Source organism: Triticum dicoccoides, chromosome 5A (assembly GCF_002162155.2).
Source record: "Triticum dicoccoides isolate Atlit2015 ecotype Zavitan chromosome 5A, WEW_v2.0, whole genome shotgun sequence".
NCBI classification, from domain to species: Eukaryota; Viridiplantae; Streptophyta; class Magnoliopsida; order Poales; family Poaceae; genus Triticum; species Triticum dicoccoides.
This window is the reverse complement of record NC_041388.1, coordinates 74,954,453-74,963,090: the sequence shown is the minus strand read 5'-3', so window position 1 is coordinate 74,963,090 and position 8,638 is coordinate 74,954,453.

Below are 8,638 nucleotides of genomic sequence, written 5' to 3'. Positions count from 1 at the left end.
GGTAGAAATCAAGAAAAAGCATCAAGCGTTGATGGTTGACAAAACCACTAGTTTCGAGTAAAAGGGCTCGGGAAAGAAAGGGAACTTCAAGAAGAATGGCAAGCAAGTTGCCACTCCCATGAAGAAGCCCAAAGCTAGACCTAAGCCTGAAACTGAGTGCTTCTACTTCAAAGGGAATGGTCACTAGAACCGGAACTACCCCAAATACTTGGCAGATAAGAAGGATGGCAAAGTGAACAAAAGTATATTTGATATACATGTTATTGATGTGTACTTTGCTAGTGTTCATAGTAACCCCAAGGTATTTGATACCGGTACAGTTGCTAAGATTAGTAACTCGAAACAGGGGTTGCAAAATGAACAGAGACTAGTTAAGGGCAAGGTGACGATGTGTTGGAAATGATTCCAAGGTTGATAAGATCACCATCACACACTCCTTTTACCTTCAGGATTAGGGTTGAACCTAAACTAAATGTTATTTGGTGTTTGCATGAATATGATTGGATCATGTTTATTGCAATACGGTTGTTCATTTAAGTCAAAGAATAATTGTTGTTCTCTTTACATGAATAAAACCTTCTATGGTCATACACTCAATATAAATGGTTTATTGAATCTCGATTGTAGTGATACACATATTCATAATATTGATGCCAAAAGATGAAAAGTTGATAACGATAGTGCAACATACTTGTGGCACTACCATTTAGGTCATATTGGTGTAAAGCACATGAAGAAACTCCATGCGGATGGACATTGGAATCACTTGATTATGAATCATTTGATTCTTGTGAACCATGCCTCATGGGCAAGATGACTAAGACTCCGTTCTCCAAAACAATGGAGCGAGTCACTAACTTATTGGAAAAAATACAAACCGATATATGCGGTTCGATGAGTGTTGAGGCTCGCGACGGGTATCGTTATTTTCCGACCTTCACAGATGATTTGAGCAGATATGAGTATATCTACTTAATGAAACACAAGTCTTAAACATTTGAAAAGTTCAAAGAATTTCAGAGTGAAGTGGAGAATCATTGTAACAAGAAAATAAAGTTTCTACGATCTGATTGCGGAGACGACATATTTGAGTTATGAGTTTGGCCTTCAGTTGAAACAATGTCGAATAGTTTTGCAACCCACGCCACTTGGAACACCACAGCGTAATGGTGTGTCTGAACGTCATAACCGTACTTTATTAGATATGGTGCGATCTATGATGTCTCTTACCGATTTACCACTATCATTTTCAGGTTATGCATTAGAGACAACTGCATTCATGTTAAATAGGGCACCGTCTAAAATCCGTTGAGATGACATCATATGAACTGTGTTTTAGCAAGAAACATAAGCTCTCGTTTCTTAAAGTTTGGGGTTACGATGCTTATGTGAAAAAGTTTCATCTTGATAAGCTCAAACCCAAATCGGAGAAGTGTGTATTCATAGGATACCCAAAAGAAACTGTTGGGTACACCTTCTGAGGGAGTCCTGGATTAGGGGGTCTCTGGACAGCCGGACTATATCCTTTGGCCGGACTGTTGGACTATGAAGATACAAGATTGAAGACTTCGTCCCGTGTCCGGATGGGACTCTCCTTGGCGTGGAAGGCAAGCTTGGCAATATGGATATGTAGATCTCCTCCCTTGTAACCAACTCTGTGTAACCCTAGCCCCCTCCGGTGTCTATATAAACCGGAGGGTTTAGTCCATAGCACAACACACAATAATACCATAGGCTAGCTTCTAGGGTTTAGCCTCTATGATCTCGTGGTAGATCACCTCTTGTAATACTCGTATCATCAAGATCAGTCAAGCAGGAAGTAGGGTATTACCTCCATCGAGAGGGCCCGAACCTGGGTAAACATCCTGTCCCCCGCCTCCTGTTACCATCCGCCTTAGACGCACAGTTCGGGACCCCATACCAGAGATCCGCCGGTTTTGACACCGACATTGGTGCTTTCGTTGAGAGTTCCACTGTGTCATCATCATAAGTGCTGCCGCAACCATCGACGCCGAGCTTATCCTCCCCGTAGTGTTGCTGCTCCGCCACGAGCTCGCGCGTTTGTCGCCGCGCCGTGCCTCCGTCGGGCGAACGGGATGGCACCTAGGACGGCTCCAATGTCCATGAGGATCACCTCTCTTTCCTCCGCCAGATGTGGCGGCTGCCCGGTGAGAACTACGTACAGGTACGCACTCCACTCGAGACATAGATCTCGCCAGCGTCGGAGGATGGTGAATGCGTCATCTTCCGGTCGCATTTCCTTCGCGGCCTGGGCCAACCGGCAAGAAGCTTCTTCCGCTCCTTTCTCCAATTCTATTGACTCTAGCCGCACCACCTCACACCAAACACGGTGGTGCTGTTGTTCGCCTTCGTTACGCTCTGCGAGGGTTACCTCAGCGTTCTCCCCACCATCGAGCTCTAGGGGGAGTTCTTCTACACCAAGCTCGGCACCACTGCCAAGAAGGAGGCAGCTCAGTGCGGAGCCTTCATCGCAGTCCGACGTTCGGGTGCCGGGAACTGCTTCCCGACTATCAGCTTGACACAGTCAGTCAAGCTGTGTCAAAAATCTTATTTCTACGTCAAGAATGTCCACCCAATGCTGGACTTCGTCAATCTGCCGGCTTATATAGCTGGCCCGCTGGCTAAGCCCCACACCAATTGGCAATTCCGACCGCCTTGCCAAGAAGCTGGCGGACCAGCACAAGGCGGATGTCCAGAAGCTCAAGGAGGCAAAAGACGCCCTCCAGGCCGAGTTTGAGACTGAGCGCTCAAAGTAGGTCAAGAAGGAGGCGATCCTCACTGCTGGCTACGGCGAGATTGAGGACATGATCGACGGTAAACTTCTTTTTCTTTGGGATAACCGCCGACTGTATCCAGAGTCGGCTTCCGACTTCTGATCCTTGTTCTTCTTTGCGTAGGCTTCTTTCCTGGATATGCCGTCGCCGATGGCCAAGCCATCGAGGCTCGCCACGACGAGCGCATGAGTGAAGGAGTGGAGATCCCGCTCAACGCGCCTCAAAACATGAACAAGCAGCTCCTGGCTGTCAGGGCGCGCCTGCAGCCAGCCCACCGTATGCTCCGCCGCCTTCAGCGCGCCGAGTCTCAGCTGGTTTCGACCCTCTGGCCGAGTGTCCAAGCTCCACGCACCCCCAGTAGGACCGCCGACTGGCTAGAGGTGGCAATCAACTACTTTGAGGCTTGGAAGGGCTCCTTTGCTCGGGCAGGCGCCCGGAGAGCCTTGGAATTCATCAAGGAATGCTATCCTGAGCTGAACCTAGCCCAGTTGGCCACGTTCCGGCAGGAGGCCACCGAAGATTTGGCGGCGGTGGGGCCTGCCTCACTCGACATGCGGCGGCGCGAGTACACCGAGACCGGTGTCTTCCTCCCCGAGCTGGACGAGGAGGGCGCCGAGGTGCGCCGAACTGGTTCGAGCTGAATCCAAACGACAACGAGGACTCAATGGAGGAAATTGCCTCCAGCAATGAGGGCGAGGACGAGGAAGGCGAGGATGGTGAAGATGACGCACCGAAGGACAGAGCGGGCAGCCAGCCTCAGTCGATCGAGCATTGAGCAACGAGCCGTGTGCGAGTGCGCCGACTGCTGCCGACGGTGGTTGTAGGTGTCAAAATCGGCAGATCTCGGGTAGGGGGTCCCGAACTGTGCGTCTAAGGCGGATGGTAACATGAGGCAGGGGACACGATGTTTTACCCAGGGTCGGGCCCTCTTGATGGAGGTGAAACCCTACGTCCTGCTTGATTTATTCTTGATGATATGGGTATTACAAGAGTTGGTCTACCACGAGATCGAAGAGGCTAAACCCTAGAAGCTAGCCTATGGTATGGTTGTCTATTGTCCTGCGGACTAAAACCCTCCAGTTTATATAGACACCAGAGGGGGCTAGGGTTACACAAGGTCGGTTAGAAAGGAGGAGATATATACATCTGTATTGCCTAGCTTGCCTTCCACGCCAAGTAGAGTTCCATCCGGTCACCAGACGAAGTCTTCAATCTTGTATCTTCATAGTCCAACAGTCCGGCCAAAGGATATAATCCGGCTGCCCGGATACCCCCTAATCCAGGACTCCCTCAGTAGCCCCCGAACGAGGCTTCAATGACGATGAGTCCGGCGCGCAGTATTGTCTTCGGCATTGCAAGGCAGGTTCTTCTCCATCTTTCGAACGTTCGTAAAGCAGTGTTTGGTCCCATAAATGTTTGGACCTCTTGGCTTCTATGCCCAATAAGGGCTTTCTGCCACGCGTTGAATGAATACGAGGCGCCAGGGCATTTTTACATTCACCCCCCTAGCCAGATAAATAAATTGTCTATTAAAGGGATGGGGATCCTTAGATCCGATCCATACCATCCTCCCCTAGCGAGAGTCCATTAGAGCGCGTTCCAGAAAGATCCATTCCAGCATGGCCGACCTCCGCAGCTCCTCCTCCCGACCCGAAGCCCTAAGCCCGGTAATTGGGAAAGGTGTTCAGTCCCACACAGTTGTTTAGTCGAACTGCAGACTAAGGGATTTCTCCCTCCGGCATACATGGTGCCCGTTCGAGCCGGGCTTGCCACCTATAATGGCGGGGAGCAAGCGGAGAGCTTTCCCTGTCCCTCTATGGGGGAACGGGTCTGCCTTGTTCCCCATCTATTAAGGGGACTCGGATTTCAAATTCATCTGTTCCTCCGCGGGCTCCTGGAGTTCTACAGCCTCCAATTACACAATTTCACCCCCGCCTCCATCCTACATATCGCCGGCTATGTGGCTCTCTGCGAGTTGTTCCTGGGCTGCGAGGCTCACTTCGAGCTATGGAAAAGGCTATTTTGCCTCGTCCCTCGCACACAGAGGGGGTCACTTTATCAAGTGGGCGGAGCCGAAATATGGTGCATCGCCGATACCGGATACCTGTCCGGTACTCCGAAGAAGTCACCCGAAGACTAGCCTTCGGAATGGTTTTATATGGAGGATGTTCCACTTTCGGACCCTGTTCGGCGGGGTCTTCCTGAGTTCAACAATGCTCCTCTGAAGAAACGCCAAAGTTGGCGCCCACGGAGCCCCCAGGTGGAAGAAAATGGAGAAGTCCTCTATCTGATGAACCGAATTAAAGCATTGGCTCGATAAGGATTGAAAGTAATCGAAGTTATGTCGATTTGCATAATGCGGGGAGTGCAACCACTTCAATATGGTGGGAGCCCCTTGTGGTGTTATAATGGGGTGGATGATGCCACCCGCTGCGGGCGTAAGGGTCCGGACAATGCTGCCGCTTTAGCGAAAATTATGTCCGACTTGTTCAAGGAGTTCACCCGCATCAAGCCACGCGATGGATTCTCCATGTACAATCCTCCAAGCTGCGTAAGTTATATCTCCCTTTTCCCATTTTCCCGCATTCTTTGTCGTAAGTATTCACCTTGCCACCTTGCGGCAGGAACTGCGAAAAGCCATAAAGGAGGTCAGCAGCCCTTCTCCACAACCAGAGGACCCTGACCAGGCCCTCGACTCCGGACTTGAAGAAGATTCGATTATATTCGTGGAGCTGATAGACCGGCAGTTCTATCAGTTAAGCTGCGACGATGCCATGGTGGCCATTACGGCCGACTATCCTAGACTGCTCCCTGCATCGCACGTAAGAAAAACCGAAAATCCCAACTCCAAAACTAGGATCCCCTTTTAGACACTTCACCCACCATATACACATGGCATTTTTACAGGGAAGGCATTCGGGACGCCCTGCCAAACCCGCAGCAACGCGCCAAAAGGAGGCACCGAGGCCGGGTTAGCCAAAAGGAAGGCGGTCAGGACGGAGACGCTGGCGCAAAGGTATAACAAACCCCGCTCCATGGTTGTCGTCTTTCTCGAAATATAATGACGCCCGTGTTTCTTTAATAGAAAAAATGCTCGCCGGAATATGTTCGGTGATGTTACTAATCACGCTTCCACCAGTCGGGCGCCAGGACCGGACATAGAGGCGGAAGCCGATATGGGGCGGGCACCGGATAATCCCCCTACAGAGGATGCAGATAGATTATCCGCTACAAACTCAGAGGTGGAAAGTGCCATGAATCATAGGCGCCGCCGGGCCGTACTCTGTGACGCTTGTTTCTCACCAAAGGCATTTGATGCCTTCAATTCTGGAGAGGTGTACCTCCGAGCTGCTCAAGATGGTCTAGCTAGAGCCATGGATCAGTATGTAAATGATGTACGAGTAAGTAAATCTGATGATTTATATGTATCAGTAGCCCCTGAGACTTGAACAGTTAGCAGAATTGATTTAAGGATCATCTTTATTGTGCAGGTTCTTACAGAGAAGAATAATAGGCTGTCATAGGAGCTAGAGAAATGCAAGACCCAACTGTGGGCTGCTGTGGCCGCATTGCAGGAACCGAAAAAGTCACCTGCTGGTAACATTTACTTTAAAGAATGATGGTTACCATATAGTGTGCGACATGGCTGCAGATCTAACAACAGATGTTGCAGATGAATCCGGAGAAAATCCGGAGGACCAGCATGTTATGCGACAGCTAGAGGCTGGCAAACGCGTGCTGGCTGAGGTTAGGCGGGAGAAAAACAATCTCCAAGACGCCCATATTAAGCTGAGCGTGGAACTAAAAGATGTTCGGGGCCATCTTGCAGACTCCGAGAAGGAGAATAAGCGGCTTCGGCGCAGCATTTTCAGTAAGTGCTTGAACGAATCCTTTTAAAGGAGTTCGGCGAAGAAGCCGACTAACAGCGCTATGTCTGTAGGTATGCTGACGGGTCATCCCGCGGAGGAAATGCCCGGGTCTGCCGGTGATCTTCCATCCGAGCTGTCACATCTGCACGAAAAAGTTCGGCAGGTGATGCAGGGTGTTGCCCAGGCCTTGTGGCCGTCCGTCTCCCCGCCAGAGGGCGTTGCAGAACTTGCGGAGAAGCTCAAGGGAGCACAGCGGCACTTCCGATTATAGAAGATATCAGCCTGCCGACAGGGTGCCAGAGAAGCCTGGGCCATGGTGAAGACGCGGTATACCAAGGCAGACCCAAATCACATGGCCGAGGTCGGACCTGTGGGGCCCGACAGAAAAGAGATCCCTGTTAGCTTAGTTTATGGGCAAGTAGAATTAGCTGCAAAGTATTCCCAACAGGATTGTAAGCTAGACCACCTGTTGGATGCTATAGAAGAGGAATTTAGTCAGTCTGCATGACTATGTAATGAAAGTGACATGTATAATGCCTTCTAGCCGGATTGTAGATCATTTGTCTTGGCGGACCTTTTCTATTCAACCTCGGGACCCAATAGTCCGGAGTGTACCCGAATACCCGCGCAGTTATATAAGAACCGGGGCATGCGTGGAGACCAGGCGTAGGGGTCATAAGTGCTTGAACAGACAAGTGCCCAACTAGTTATGTTATATTACATGGGTAGTAAGAAACATCTTCCAGGGAGAATAGTTCCATTAAGGGTTCCTTTCCCTGGGTAAGCATGCCCTAAAGTGCATGTCCGGACTGCAATAGGAAACGCAGGGAAAACATCTGGGGGCAGATATGGACAATAAATAAAAATTATCTTTTGTTCACCGACCGAATATTCCCTTAAGAACGCTAGCTTTCGGCTTCACCCAGTCTGAGGTACACGTCCGGCTGACCCGGCAGTAACAATCGCAGAGGTGCTCCCCTTATGCCCTAGACAAATTAACGGCAACGTAGGGCATAAATACAAGAGCCAGGCAACCCTACTTGGCCAAAACTTAAGTCATATCGATGCATATAATGGCGAAAAAAGGTACATGCGGAAGCATGACACATGTTCGGGGCCTGAGGCCCAGATAAATAATTAAGCTTCTATGAAAGAAGCCCCCAGGTATTATGAGCGCGGCTAGCGCATCTATAATGTGCAAGCGAGGCACAAGTTGGCCCTTAAAGGCCTAGAGAAGTAATAAGAGAAAGGAAGAAAGGGAAACAAGACAGATAACGTACATGCAAAAAATGGAAAAAGGGAGGGGACGAACATAGGGTCCAGCGCTAGGCGTAGAATCTTCGGAGCCTAGCCGCGTTCCATGGGTTCGGCTCAAGTCGACTAGTCGATGCATCCCGTAGTCGGTACGCTCCATCAGTCAGAACTTGGTCAATAATGAAGGGACCTTCCCATTTGGGCTCGAGCTTGTTCTTTTCCTTATCCGGCAGGCGTAGAACTAGTTCGCCAACGTTATAAGTTTTGGCCCGTACTTCTCTGCTTTAGTATTTGCAAGCCTATTGCTGATAAAATGTGGAATGGGCTTTGGCTATGTCGCGCTCCTCCTCCAGGGTGTCCAGACTGTCCTGCCGATCGAGCTCGGCTTCTCTTTGTTCATACATGTGCACTCGAGGTGAGTCATGAATTATGTCACAGGGCAAGACAGCCTCTGCGTCGTACACCATAAAGAAGGGTGTGTATCCGGTACTACGATTCGGCGTGGTCTGCAGCCCCCAAAGTACGGAGTCGAGCTCCTTTACCCAGTGCGTGTTAGACTCCGTTACGGAACACACTAATCTGGGTTTAATGCCACCCATTATAAGACTGTTTGCTCGCTTGACTTGGCCGTTGGTTTGTGGGTGATAGACTGAAGCATAATCGAGCTTGATGCCCATTTTGCTGCACCAGAGTTTTACCTCATCGACTGTGAAGTTTGTG